Consider the following 14762-nt stretch of genomic DNA (forward strand, 5'->3'; position numbering starts at 1 on the left):
CATTTGAACATTTTCTAAAAGCCATTTGAACAAGTTATAATCAAGATATCAAATTTTGGTTAACAGATCCTTAAGCAGCACATTCAGGAGTACCTATACTGAAATTTTGAAAATCCATTTTTTGGCCGAAATGACAAAAATTGTAAGTCTAAAGCCTTAAAGGATTTTTGGCCAAAAATAATTTTTCTCTCTGAACTAAAATTTAATGTGCCTAACTATTTAAGTACATCCAGAATAATACACAAGCACCAAGAAATGACCTCGAAAACCCATAAGTGGCGAGTAGTAAGCATTGCAAAAGTAATTAAAATATTCTAAAAATCATTTGAACATTTTCTAAAAGCCATTTGAACAAGTTATAATCAAGATATCAAATTTTGGTTAACAGATCCTTAAGCAGCACATTCAGGAGTACCTATACTGAAATTTTGAACAAATCCATTTGTGGACGAAATGCCAAAAATTGTAAGGCTTACCCCTTACAGAATTTTTGGCCAAAAATACTTTTTCTCTCTGAACTAAAATTTAATGTGCCTAACTATTTAAGTACATCCAGAATAATACACAAGCACCAAGAAATGACCTCGAAAACCCATAAGTGGCGAGTAATTAGCATTGCAAAAGTAATTAAAATATTCTAAAAATCATTTGAACATTTTCTAAAAGCCATTTGAACAAGTTATAATCAAGATATCAAATTTTGGTTAACAGATCCTTAAGCAGCACATTCAGGAGTACCTATACTGAAATTTTGAACAAAATCCATTTTTTGGCCGAAATGACGAAAATTGTAAGTCTAAAGCCTTAAAGGATTTTTGGCCAAAAATACGTTTTCTCTCTGCCTGAAAAGTGCAGCCTGCAACTCAAATAAAAGTGTTTTTTCCCTGCCCCCTAACGGCTCTGCTCTGTGCATGCTGCTGCCCTGGACTACCGCTCCCCTGGACTGCTCTGTGCTTGCTGCCCTGGCCTGCAAATTTATAGAGCCATTAAGTTTCCATTAATAAATGTCTAAATGTCATTACGTCTTTATTAACCTTTTCCAGCATTTACAATATTTTCAACTTTTACAGAAAATTGACTAAGTTCAGCTTCAGATTTTGAAGCAAAATAATTTAATGTAATACTTGAAAAAATATCTTAATTCATAATATACAAATATAATATACAAATGAAAAATATATATAAACTTGAAAAATAAACAATATATAAATAATATATATATATATATACTGTATATATAAATAAAAAAATATAAAATATAAAAAAATATATATAAATAAAATATATAAATAAAAAAATATAAATAAATAAAATATAATTAAATAAAAAAATATAAAATAAAATATATATTAAAAAATATATATAAATAAAATATATAAATAAAAATATATAAATAAAATATATAAAATAAAATAAATAACTAAAATAACCTAAAAACCTGAAAAAAATAGCTAAAAATATGAAAAAATAGCTAAAAATATGAAAAAATAGCTAAAAATATGAAAAAATTGGCATTTTTTTTATGAAAAAATGGCTAAAAATTGCAAAATTTGAGCAAAAAAATTTCCCGTTTTTTACCCTTAAGTGTTTTTTGAGTTTGCCATTGCCAGGACTAACGTTGAAAAAATTTGGTAAAAGATAATCGGAAGCGTCTCCGGAGGAAGGCCTTCAAATTATCATTCACCAATAATATAAAAAAATACAAGCATAATGGAATACCTGGCCGTGGGAAGAGTAACTCAGTAGGGGCCCAGTGAGTTACTCTCCCCACGTCCAGGTAGTCCGTTATGCCTTATAATACACAGATGCCAAGCTGGAGCTCGTAAGAATGGCACAAATGTTTTACCTCTAAAACCACACAAAAATTTATTACTCAAAATATGCCCAGGAATAATTTTGGCCATTTTTGGACTTAGAATATTTTTAAACAATGAATTTTTGGACTTAGAATAAATTTTGGACTTAGAATACTTTAAACGATGAATTTTTGGACTTGGAATATTTTAAATGATGAATGTTTAGACTTAAATATTTTAAATGATGAATTTTTGGACTTTCATTGAATAAGATCGCTGCAATTCGTACTTCGGTTTAATTCGTATGTTTCTCAAAAAATTAATTGAGCGATTTGAATTTGGAATGAATATGAAATAACTGAGTGGTTCAAAAAGTTGCCTTGGCTGTCATATACAATATTATATTTATAATTATTGTGCAAATATAAATAGTTATAAAATGTACAGTACTTACAATATTAAAGTAAATAATACAGTAATAAATAATGAGAGGTGAGATCGTAGATGATATTCCATAAGTGTAACGGCCACACTGGTAAATGAAGTAAAAACCCTCTTTGGAGAAATATAAGATGAAATTTTGGAGCTGATTTGACTATTGTGCATATTTTATCAGATGAGAAGAGATGCCCCGCCCCCTCCTCAAGAGTTACACCTGATTGGCTGTTGCAAATCTGTCAGATTTCCTCCTGAAGTAATGATGTAGCTATTTCTAAATGAGTTTATTCATAATGACCATTTCTGACGAGAAAGACATTTAGCTAAATTATTTAAAGATTCATACATTAATTATATCAAACATAAACATGTAGGAAGTTTATCAGAAATATTATACAAGAATTAACTGTTAAACTCTGGTGGCAAATTGACGCTTTCGGAGGACGCATTTAATATATACTTATTTTTACCCGCAATAATACACAAATTACGTATCTCTTCTCAGATGGGATAAAACACACTATAGGTCCCTCTTCTGCCAACTAACACAACAAAACAAGGGAGAAATACATAGAACAAAGGAAAAGTCTCCTGAGTTAGGTAGGTTGGGGATTAATCTTCTTGATGAGAGCAGTGGACCCCAGACCTGATCCTCAATACTATTACACTTTCTGAATATCATCCACATATTATCAGTTCACCTCACAATGTGCAGTAAGTCTTACAGTTATTTATTACTGTATTATTTACTTTATTATTACTGTTTGTGCACTTAAAAAATATTTGTTTGCACAGTAATTATAAATAAGATTATTTTGTGTGGCAGTCAAGGCATGGTAACTGAGTATGTTTGTTGGTTGGAATAATGAGGAACAATCTGAACAGAAAACGAACAAATAATTGAACAAAAAGATTGAGAAAGTGTGGAATAATGTCAAAATATTCGGAACTCGGTTAATTTGTATTTTCAGTAATTCGGTGGACCACAAACGGCACTATACTCTCATTGATTTGACAAAAGAGACTCTGCGTCACTCAAATTACCGAAAATACGAATTAACCGAGTTTCGAATATTTTGATATTACTCGACAATTCCTAAATTTTTTGTGTTCAATTACTGTATTCATTTGTTTTCTGTTCAGATTGTTCCTCATCATTCCAACCAACAAACATACTCAGGTACTATAGTAGCACCGACATTTCTTTACAACCTATCCTCATGTCATTCTTTGCCTACCTGTAACTCCCCTCCCCTCCACATTCATTTGTGTATCTCTTAACCCAGTTAGTTTCCTCCTTTCTCTCCTGAACCATCTCAGTTTAGCCTCCAGGTACTGTACTTCTCTCTGTTGCCAACCATCTTCCACATCTCACACAATCTTCTTTTCTCTTTTTATCTCTCTTTCCACTTCATCATTCCCGCCATCAACCACACTCAACGGAACATCTTTTATTATGGCCCAGCGTCTTGGTACACTGCCCCTCACTGGCTGCTTCCTAGCCTCTCAACTCATAAGAAAATGCTTCTTTTACATTCAGTTCCTTCACAATTCCCACACTCTCCTTCTTGGAACATCCACCTTCTTCCTCTCCCTCCATCTTTAAGTAACACACACACACACAAGCAACCTGTTCTAATTTCCTGACCAAAATGTAGCCAATCTGGGTTTCTGTGCCACCTGCCTTAGGCCTACACGGTCAGCCTACTTGCCCTATTCTTAAACACATGTTACATACCATCCCCAAACTCAAGTGTTCTTTCACCTTCAGTATTCCTTATTCCAAAGCCTTTCCCACCACGCACACCTTCATAACCCAGCGCGACAAATTTGGACAATAAAAATAGTTTGTTTAAACGGAGATCACTACACAATAAACTGCATCTCCTAAAACAACATTAACTGCCACGACTATAACAGAATAATTGCCGCTCAAGTCACTCGACAGATTTTACGGCAACATTAAATGACGCCGAACTAATGAGATAGAATTCCTAAACGAACAATAAAATGTATTTATGGCTTAGTTTAACCTAAATGGTAAATATATGTAAAGTACCTGAACGGTTCAACAGTCTCACTAAATCACATTAATTCTAAAGTCCTTAAAAACAATTTTGTTCCTTAATTTCAAATCATATTGTGATGGAATTCTAAGTCCTGGTAAAATTAAAATATAAATTTAGCCAAATTATACCTGGATAAACAGTGATAAATAAAGGTGTTGTGGTTTATAATTAAAATAAGACAAATTGTTAATCTTCCAGAGCCACAGCTAAACACCTCAGTTTAAAATTGACCTCCACCTCACACTACAACAGAGTAACACCTGTGATGAAACAACATTATCAGGGAAAAGATCAACATATTTACATACACTAGACTACTTTAGATAGATAGATATATAATTATTATGTAAACTTATCACATAAGCTTACAATTGGTTCAACCTGCATATAGACAATGTAGGTATACAGTTCAGCATGTATATAGCTAATACAGGTATACAGTTCACCATGTATATAGACAATACTGTATAGGTATACAGTTCAGTATATTGTATTAGCCTCTCACATTAATATTATATAAATATGAGCTAAGGACATATATTCATTATATACATTCTATCACCCAGACTATTGAGCATACAGCGACATAAACATGTGTTCTGTCACACCTCCTAGGGTGCACAGCCCATAAACATTTCTTCTGTCACACCTCCTAGGGTGCACAGCCCATAAACATTTGTTCTGCCACACCTCCTAGGGTGTACAGCCCATAAACATTTGTTCTGTCACACCTCCTAGGGTGTACAGCCCATAAACATTTGTTCTGTCACACCTCCTAGGGTGTACAGCCCATAAACATTTGTTCTGTCACACCTCCTAGGGTGTACAGCCCATAAACATTTGTTCTGTCACACCTCCTAGGGTGCACAGCCCATAAACATTTGTTCTGCCACACCTCCTAGGGTGTACAGCCCATAAACATTTGTTCTGTCACACCTCCTAGGCCCCATTGTTCACAATGTACAGCCCTTTGATGTCACACAGCCTACCTGGGGTTGTACACCTACAGCTAACATTAAACATTTTCTTCTGTCACACCTCCTAGGGTGTACAGCCCATAAACATTTGTTCTGTCACACCTCCTAGGGTGTACAGCCCATAAACATTTGTTCTGTCACACCTCCTAGGGTGTACAGCCCATAAACATTTCTTCTGTCACACCTCCTAGGGTGTACAGCCCATTAAACTGCAGACTCAACCCTCAGTGTGTGGTAGGTTGTTTAATTAATGACCTGTTGAAGTGTGATTACTGTCCAGTCACTTGACTCAAGAGAGTTCAGCCCAGTTCACAGCCCGACACGATGCCCTAAAGTCGGGTGTCGTGAGACCAGCTCTCCGGGCTGTACCTCGCTCTAAATATATCAGCTAATAACAAGCCAATAGCTAATGCTCATTAGTCTATCGATACTAAATAATTGTACAGACATTACTACCCAATATAACTATTAAATCAGCATGTGTGTTTACATTAAACCAAGGAACAACGAGTGAAGAGAACATTACCCGTGTGTCTTGCTTAACTTACAAGCTAAGATAATTACAAGTACAACCCAGGACAGCTGTGACGATTTAAACTATCTACGACTGTATCAAAGGTGACATGACGTGAGATGACCCTATATCTCGCTCAGCTGTATCAAAGGTGACATGACGTGAGAAGACCATATATCTCACTCAGCTGCATCAAAGGTGACATGACGTGAGAAGACCATATATCTCACTCAGCTGCATCAAAGGTGACATGACGTGAGATGACCCTATATCTCACTCAGCTGCATCAAAGGTGACATGACGTGAGAAGACCATATATCTCACTCAGCTGCATCAAAGGTAACATGACGTGAGATGACCCTATATCTCACTCAGCTGTATCAAAGGTGACATGACGTGAGATGACCCTATATCTCACTCAGCTGTATCAAAGGTGAGATGACGTGAGATGACCCTATATACTCACTCCAGCTGTATCAAAAGGTGACATGACGTGAGGAATGACCCTATATCTCCCACTCAGCTGTATCAAAAAACATGACGTGGGAATTGACCCTATATCTCACTCAGCTGTATCAAAGGTAACATGACGTGAGATGACCCTATATCTCACTCAGCTGCATCAAAGGTAACATGACGTGAGATGACCCTATATCTCACTCGGCTGCATCAAAGGTGACATGACGTGAGATGACCCTATATCTCACTCGGCTGCATCAAAGGTGACATGACGTGAGATGACCCTATATCTCACTCAGCTGCATCAAAGGTGACATGACGTGAGATGACCCTATATCTCACTCAGCTGTATCAAAGGTGACATGACGTGAGATGACCCTATATCTCACTCAGCTGTATCAAAGGTGACATGACGTGAGATGACCCTATATCTCACTCAGCTGTATCAAAGGTAACATGACGTGAGATGACCCTATATCTCACTCAGCTGTATCAAAGGTGACATGACGTGAGATGACCCTATATCTCACTCAGCTGTATCAAAGGTGACATGACGTGAGATGACCCTATATCTCACTCGGCTGCATCAAAGGTACCAGCGACTAACCTACACTCGTTCAGGCAAGTGTTAACAAGTGAGATAGTTTGGTATCTTACCACAGCTAAAACAATATAGACAACCCAGGTATACAGTTCACCATGTATATAGACAACACAGGTATACAGTTCAGTATATATTGTGGAAAATGTATAATTCCATGTAATAATTAAGAATTGTAAATAAAACCTGGTAACAATCTGCCCAGTGGAGCCTTGAAGCAACTATCCTCATTTACTCAGTGAGCATTATAGAGGAACAGTCCTTTGTGTTCCTGACCTGCATCTGATAATGGCTGAACCACATCATCAAGGTCAAAAGTAAGTAATAATAAATGGCCGTTATAAACCATCAAGTGCCGTTGAGGACGTCTGTGTTGTGGCCTTCTGAATCCTGCCAAGTTAAACCTTTTAAGGAAGGTCTTCACTCCCTGCAGTAGTTTGTAACAGGTGGGTCAGACCTGCACAGTACCACACCACCGACTTAATGCCAAAATATTTATCATTGTCACCTCAGAGATCCACTACATCCTCACACAATAATAATTCTTGGCTTTTACACAATAAAGGCCAGAGGAGAGATGGAGTGGCAAGAGAAGGCCGCCTTATAGTTGTGTGTGATCAAGACTCATTCATCAGTGGCATAAATGTTAAAGCTCACTATGGCCGAGTCAACATTAAATTAGGATTCACGTAGCGACGTCGTAATTACCAGTAATGAGCCGTTTGGGCAGTTGGTCTGTTAAAACTGTACAGTATGGGAGGAAACTGTAGTATTGTACCTGCAGAAAACCTGCCATGTTTGTTAGTGAGGGTAACATCTGTCCCAGGCTGGGGAATGAACCCAGGACACTGTAATGCACCACTAAAGATATACAACTCCTGATGTATCTGAGAGACAATCACCAGTGTTTTGGTATAAAAACAATAAACAATATTTTCATGGTTCTATATCACTAAAGTGGTCTAGTTGCTGAATATATTGGACATTTTCCTGCAAATATTTGTATTCCAGGTATTAATCACATGCATTGTCAACTGTCTATCATGGTTAGCACAGTAGTTCTGTCTACAGTACATATAAGACAGACATACTGTAGACAGATGGGCAGAAAGATGTAGAGAGATAGACTGAGAGATATACCATATTTCCCACCATATAAGACATATTTTTTTTATTACGTCGGCAGGAGTCAGCCCACGAGGGGGGAGCACACCCGTCTCCTACATCTTTAGTGAAACAATTGTCAAATGGCAAGGAAGTATTTTTTCCTCCCTTTTATTTATTATTATTATTTTTATTCGTTCCTCACATTTACGGAGGAATACATTAGACTGCAGAGGGATAAAGACGCCACACTTATCCACACATTCTTGAAATTCAATGACGTGGTTGTGTGAAATGGTTTGCAGAGTAAAATCCGTGAACTTTTCTGGGACTATACAGTAAACCTTTCATGCTATATCAGTGGTTGCCTTTAATATGGTGAGAAATACAGTACAGTAGTATAGATAGATAGACTGAAAGTTAGACAGAAAGATAAAACAGAATCATCATCACCATCCAAATCATACAGCCATTTTCCACACCATCTCTTGCAGTCTGTCTTGTCAGGTTCTAAGATCATTTCTTACAATCTCTCCCCATGTCATTCTTGGCCTACCTACCACTGGCTCTCCTCCTAACCACATTTATTGTAGAATCATGCACCACATAACCCAGCTGGTCTCATCCATTCTCTCCACAGGCCTGATCTCAGTCTACTTTTTCGTAAATCTTGGCCGATACTCTCAATACCCAGCCGTCCTCTTACCTCTGAGCGGGGATTCTTATCTTTCAGCGTCACAGTACACATCCACCTCACCATTCTCATTTCAGCTCACTCAAGACTGCATATGTCACCCTCTTTAACTGCCCATATTTTCACGGATAAATAACACCACACTTCTCACACTAGTTGTATACATTTTTCCTTTCATGTGATGGGAAAGTCCTCTTGCTGACAATAAAGACAACAGTTCCCTAATCTTCCTCCAGCCATTTCTGACTCTTAACAATGAACAGAACCCTCTCCAGCACTGATCTTGTCACCCAGGCAGCAGAACTCATCCATGACTCACAACACAGCAGCCTTCAGCACCCCCTCCAGCACTGATCACGTTACCCAGGCAGCAGAACTCATCCATCATCCATGACTCACAATACAGCAGCCTTCAGCACCCCCTCCAGCACTGATCACGTCATCCAGGCAGCAGAACTCATCCACACAGTCCAGGGATAATCTTCAGTGTTGAGTTTCTTCAATCTTGCTGTGGACACATATTTACCTGCACATACATAACACTTACAGTCAGCAACATCCAGCAGTCTGCCATCCACTCCACTGTACCTCTTGTGTACACACCTTCCTCACTCACTGTACCTCTTGTGTACCCACCTTCCTCACTCACTGTACCTCTTGTGTACCCACCTTCCTCACTCACTGTACCTCTTGTGTACCCACCTTCCTCACTCACTGTCAATATCTTTCTTACTGATAGCATAGATATAGATAAGACAGATACTTGTATATATAAAGACAGTCTGACAGATGATATAGATACCAAACAGACAGACTGACTGACTGACATACAGGTATTGAAAGACTGATAGAAAGATATAGAAACACAGAGGATAAAGATAGACAGTTAGACAGACATAAAGACATACTTGTAGCAGCAGAGTCTCCATGATCCAGTTGTTAATTTCTCAAGGGTTTAGTCGTTAACTCATCTGTAACAAACAAACAAAAACATTTAATATACACAACAGTTTATGATAAAAATATGTCCATAAATTAATAGTTATTCAGTACAGCAGTTGTTTGTTTTCCAATGTCGTATGTTTCCATTAGAACAGTATTGCTCACACCACATTCTAGTTTCTTAATTATTTCAAGTTTGTCACTCAATTTCAACGAGTTATTCTTTCTCTTCACACAACGAAGTTTATCACATATAGGAGCCATTATCATGGGCTTGTACAGTACTCTGTAAATGGAAAGAGTAAGACTCAAAATAATGTTATGTTACACCGGTATTCTATTCATACTGTGCTTGATATAATGCATTCACGGAAATGTAATATTTTTGCTGAAATGGCGTACGTATCACAGTGGAAAGTTGGATAAAATCGTGACGAAAACAATGACTTAATCTTTCTTTCGTTCAAAAGATGTTACCGTAATCCCTTTTCGAATGGTTTTCAGTTAAAAAACTGTTGTATTACAATAATATTCTATCCTAATTGACTTGAATAAATACTACGATACCATATTTCTGAATATTTTCATTAAAACCCATCAAAATCATTTTCCTTGTCATCGTCTGCAGCACCAAACAGCTTCTCCCAGTCCTCTCCTTGAACGGGGCTAGAGGGTACGTGTTTTTCGAATCGTTTTCAGTTAAAAAACTATTACATCACACGTATATTTTACTTAAACTGCGCCCGAATGAATATATTCTTGGAAATAAATAGTGTTGCTGAAACGTGATGTATTTCAATGTAAATTAGGATAAAAATACATGACGAAAACAAAAGACTTTACCTAAGCTTCCGATGTTCTTAAGATGTTACTCGTTTTTATAATAGTTTTCGGATGAAATTCTGTTATATTACAATGATATTCTATTCATACTGTGCTTGATATAATACATGTAATAGTTTTTTAACTGAAAACGATTCGAAAAACACGTACCCTCTAGCCCTGTTCAAGGAGAAGACTGGGAGGAGCTCTTTGGTGCTTAAGACGATGACAATGAAATAGATTTTGATGGATTTTAATGAAAATATTCAGAAATATGGTATCGTAGTACTTATTTAAGTGAATTAGGATAGAATATTATTGTAATACAACAGTAGTGACGACGTGGAGGAGGCGGAGGCATAGAGCGGGGAGGTGCGGTGACTGGCGGCAGCAGGGACGAGTGGGGATGCCAGCCAGTACATTACGGATGTACAGTATTAATTGATTTTATAGCTCTTTTTGCATTTTAATATTAAATACCGTACATTACGTTTCAACAAAACTACTATTTATTTCTGAGAATATGGAAATGTAATATTTTTGCTGAAATGACGTACATATTACAGTGGAAAGTGGGATAAAATTGTGACGAAAACAATGACGTTCGCTTTCTTTCGTTCAAAACACGTTACCGTAATCACTTTTCGAATGGTTTTCAGTTGTGGGATTATGAGGCTAATGATAGGATAGAATATTATTGTAATACGGTACGGTACAACAGTTTTTTAACTCAAAACCATTCGAAATGCGATTACGGTAAAATCTTTCGAACAACGAAAGAAAGCGAAAGTCATTGTTTTCGTCATGATTTTATCCCACTTTCCACTGTAATATGTACGTCATTTCAGCCAAAATATTACATTTTCATATTTATTTCTGAGAATATATTCATTCAGTCACAGTTAAGGTAAAATATACTTGTGATGTAATATTTTAATGAGAATATGGTATAGTAGTTTTCTTTTGTTTCAAATTTAATTAACAAAGATTGATGTTTCAAATGTAATGAACAAAAATTTATATACAGTATCTATAAATAAACTTTAAAAAATGAATACTTTGTTTTACATCGTCCTGTTGTACTGCGCACATCATTGTCATCCCTAAAAATCCCATCTAATTCATATTACGCTACATAACATTCAAATGCACAGCGCTTGTAGAACCCCAGAAAACGGGAAACATTGAGAAAGGACAACTCACCTACTCAAGGTTCCTAGACCCTGTGTTGTATTGTACCCAGGTATAGTTATATCATATCACGTGTATGTATTCATAGCATTAAGGATCACTCAGGGTAGGCATAAGATGAATGTTAAAGTCCAGTTGAGCCGGACTAGGGTACTGTAAGACTAAGTGTGGATCAGGGTTTGAAGGTCCTACTATTTACGTCTGTGAGCGTGGAGCGAACATAACTCCAACAGATATCATATGAAAATACATGAGAACAATGATCTGGAAAAAGGATAAATGTATCAGAACTATGTGAGGTGTTGACAGTGATCTAGAAACTATACTGGAAAGGAAATATCGTGTATGCGTCGGTATGAATTTAATACACCTCGTAGCCTCACGTGACATATACCCACGACAGGTACAGTGATCAGAGAATCTTATGTCTGTGTTCAAATAGTGCAATGTGTGAGAGGAGGATCCCTCATTACAGTTTTTAAGTGAAGTTGATACACCCCCGCCATGATCATTCGGCTTTGGTTTCAAGGCGCGCCATGTACCCGCCTCAGATGCCCCGTTGATATTAAAATCCCAGGCATTTAACCAAGCACTAGCAAACCAAGACCTGACCTTAGTGTGTAATTTAGGATTAATATATGTGTTTATAAGAAATGAGTGACAAGATACCGTGAAGTGTTCAGGTGAGAACCATAAGAAACAAAAGTGTAAATTGAGGATTGGAAACTGTAGGCCTATGTGACGAGAAGCGGCGGGAAGCCGGCCTTAGTCTTTCCCGTTCTGCCGTCACCACAGGTCAGTGTCCTAGCGGGCTATATCCCGCCCTACAAGTAAGGTTGATAAATAGCAGTTACTACAGTTTAAAGCTTTGCCGGATATATAAGTGTGATAGGGATGTGTTAAGGGGTGGGATAACCGCCCGTCAGGCATTATTTCTTAGTCTTTCCCGTTCTGCCGTCACCACAGGTGCCACGTGGTCGGGGTATCTTGCCGCCCGGCCGCCATTGTCTCCTTGAGCGCCACACCAGGTGGGGAATTACTCCCCACTATACCAGTCCACTATGAACCGGTGGATTCCCAGCGCACCACTCCACATGAATAGTCACAACTAAGGAGACCATGAGAAACTGCGGTCGTCACTTGGAGCGACCTATAATACCAGGCGTAGAAATAGTGCTGGTATGTCTCTAGGTGAAGCCCTCGTCTTTACCCACCGAGGGCGGTGTGCGAACGAGGTGCCCGTTGTGTATACCTAAAAGTCACAAGGAGTCACATACTTGCAGGTATGGAGTGTAACAGGTGTGTTGAGATGGTGCTACTATGTATGATAACCGACGGTGCTAAAATCCACACCAGTGGAACAGTCTGATGTGTTAAGGGATATTGTAAGAAGGAACGACCGAGATACGGCGTTCACCGATTGTTATGCAATAAGTGGGTGGATGACCCGCCAGTAATGTAGGAGTCTGGGGCCCAGCTGGGTAACCAAAATTCCGTTGTTCTTCTGAGGAAGGCCAATTCATGTATGTTGTTTTTACCAGTATGTTTTAGAAGGAATAAATCAATTAAGACATGTTATGGTTTCCCCCTTCTTTACCCTCATCGATCTGGTCAATGGAAAACCTAACCCAATGCCTAGTCCACTCTGCCTGCTACCTAACGAGCTACATGCTGTCCAGAGGGGGTCTGGTGGCAGCGACCCTTAGACATTAAGATTAGAGTTAAATTATCCCCTTAGATTTAGTGACCCCCAGATCTAGCAGTATACTGTGTGTACCATACCATGCATTTGGTTACTTTGGGCTTGCTATTATGATGCAAGAGATCTGCCCTGGCAGCTGTACCGACACTCACAGCCGGTGGTGTGTCGTTTCCATTGTTTACTGGTAGTTCCTGGTAAATATTTTTCAACCTAACGAAACTATTAGCCGTTTAGAGGTCAACCCCTAATTTTTTGCCAAATAATTTGGTCTTAAAAACTCGAACTACACACAGGTATACATGGTAAATAAGGACATGGGGGGGCCAGGGGTTTTTTAGGGGGGGGGGAGGCAAAAGTACACGGATTTTTAACATTCATGGGTATCTCTCTTACCTAACCCCCGTGTATGTTTAGGGCTGACTGTATGTATGCATGCATAAAACAAGTAGAGTATTAATAAACATGATGGTTCATGTGCTATAACAGGAACAGGTACTGCAGTAAGAGGTGTAGTATTACCTGGGCCTCGGCCATATCCTGCCAAACACTGTGCCTTTAACCTCTCCGAACCTCTTCGTTTTGACGATATAATCAAAGATAGCCGTTCTTTCCTCGTGGGAGTAGTATACATCTTTTCTGTAAAAGAAAACTTATGATAATATACTTTGTTTAATATTTGTTCACACAACTAAAAGGAATATCCTTCCTTCTTTAGGCATTTGCCTCCAGGTGTAATGTTAACCTACATCTATTGAGGATAAAATCTTTCACCTACAAATTGACAATAACACATTTGCTGTAATCAGACATATCTAGTTGCCTCAACCCCAACAATAACCGAACTTTTTCTCCCAAATTTTCTTATTATTGTGGACTAATACTGTAAAACAAGTTAATGATCACCAAAAACAGCACTCATCTTACACCCCCCTCATAAACCCCCCCAAAATAAAATAATAATAAAAAACTCATTTGCCTATCAGTATTTATCTTTCCGTCCCTATTATTAGCCAGAGATTTATAATATTGCTAAGTATAATAGTGTGAAATAATAAGGAAACACCACTATAAAGGTGCTCCTCTACTTAAGAACGTTCAAGAAAATTCCAGATAAAACAAACATTACCTAAGAGGAAAAGAGTGAGCCAGGTTTTAAGGCTGTATTAAAGGGTATAGCTGGGCTAAATATCCATCATCTTTTCAGTTTTTACAATAAGTTTGGTATCTACAGGAGTAAAGTTGGACTTACAAACAAGCCTCAAGAACATAACTCTTTCGCAAGTAGAGGAGCATCTGTACTTCATTTTTTTCTCAGCTGAGAAAAGATGCCCCGCCCCATGACTGTATTGCTCTAATTTTATCCAAAATTTTATTATAACATGCATATTATCTCGATATTACTACATATTAATTCACAGAAATAAACAAACATGTTGTCAGTGAAGAAGAACAC

General features: G+C 37.7%; 1 long non-coding RNA gene across 1 annotated transcript; it reads right to left on the reverse strand.

Moving 5' to 3' along the window:
• Positions 1–926: 926 nt before the first annotated feature.
• LOC121859825 lies at positions 927–13872 on the reverse strand. Its single transcript, XR_006087735.1, has 3 exons — positions 13829–13872; positions 9561–9623; positions 927–967 (listed from the first exon to the last, which is right to left on the reverse strand). It is a non-coding gene; the product is annotated as an uncharacterized LOC121859825 (long non-coding RNA).
• Between the last annotated feature and the right edge of the window lie 890 nt (positions 13873–14762).

Source organism: Homarus americanus, unplaced genomic scaffold (assembly GCF_018991925.1).
Source record: "Homarus americanus isolate GMGI-L3 unplaced genomic scaffold, GMGI_Hamer_2.0 scaffold53485, whole genome shotgun sequence".
Classification (NCBI taxonomy): domain Eukaryota; kingdom Metazoa; phylum Arthropoda; class Malacostraca; order Decapoda; family Nephropidae; genus Homarus; species Homarus americanus.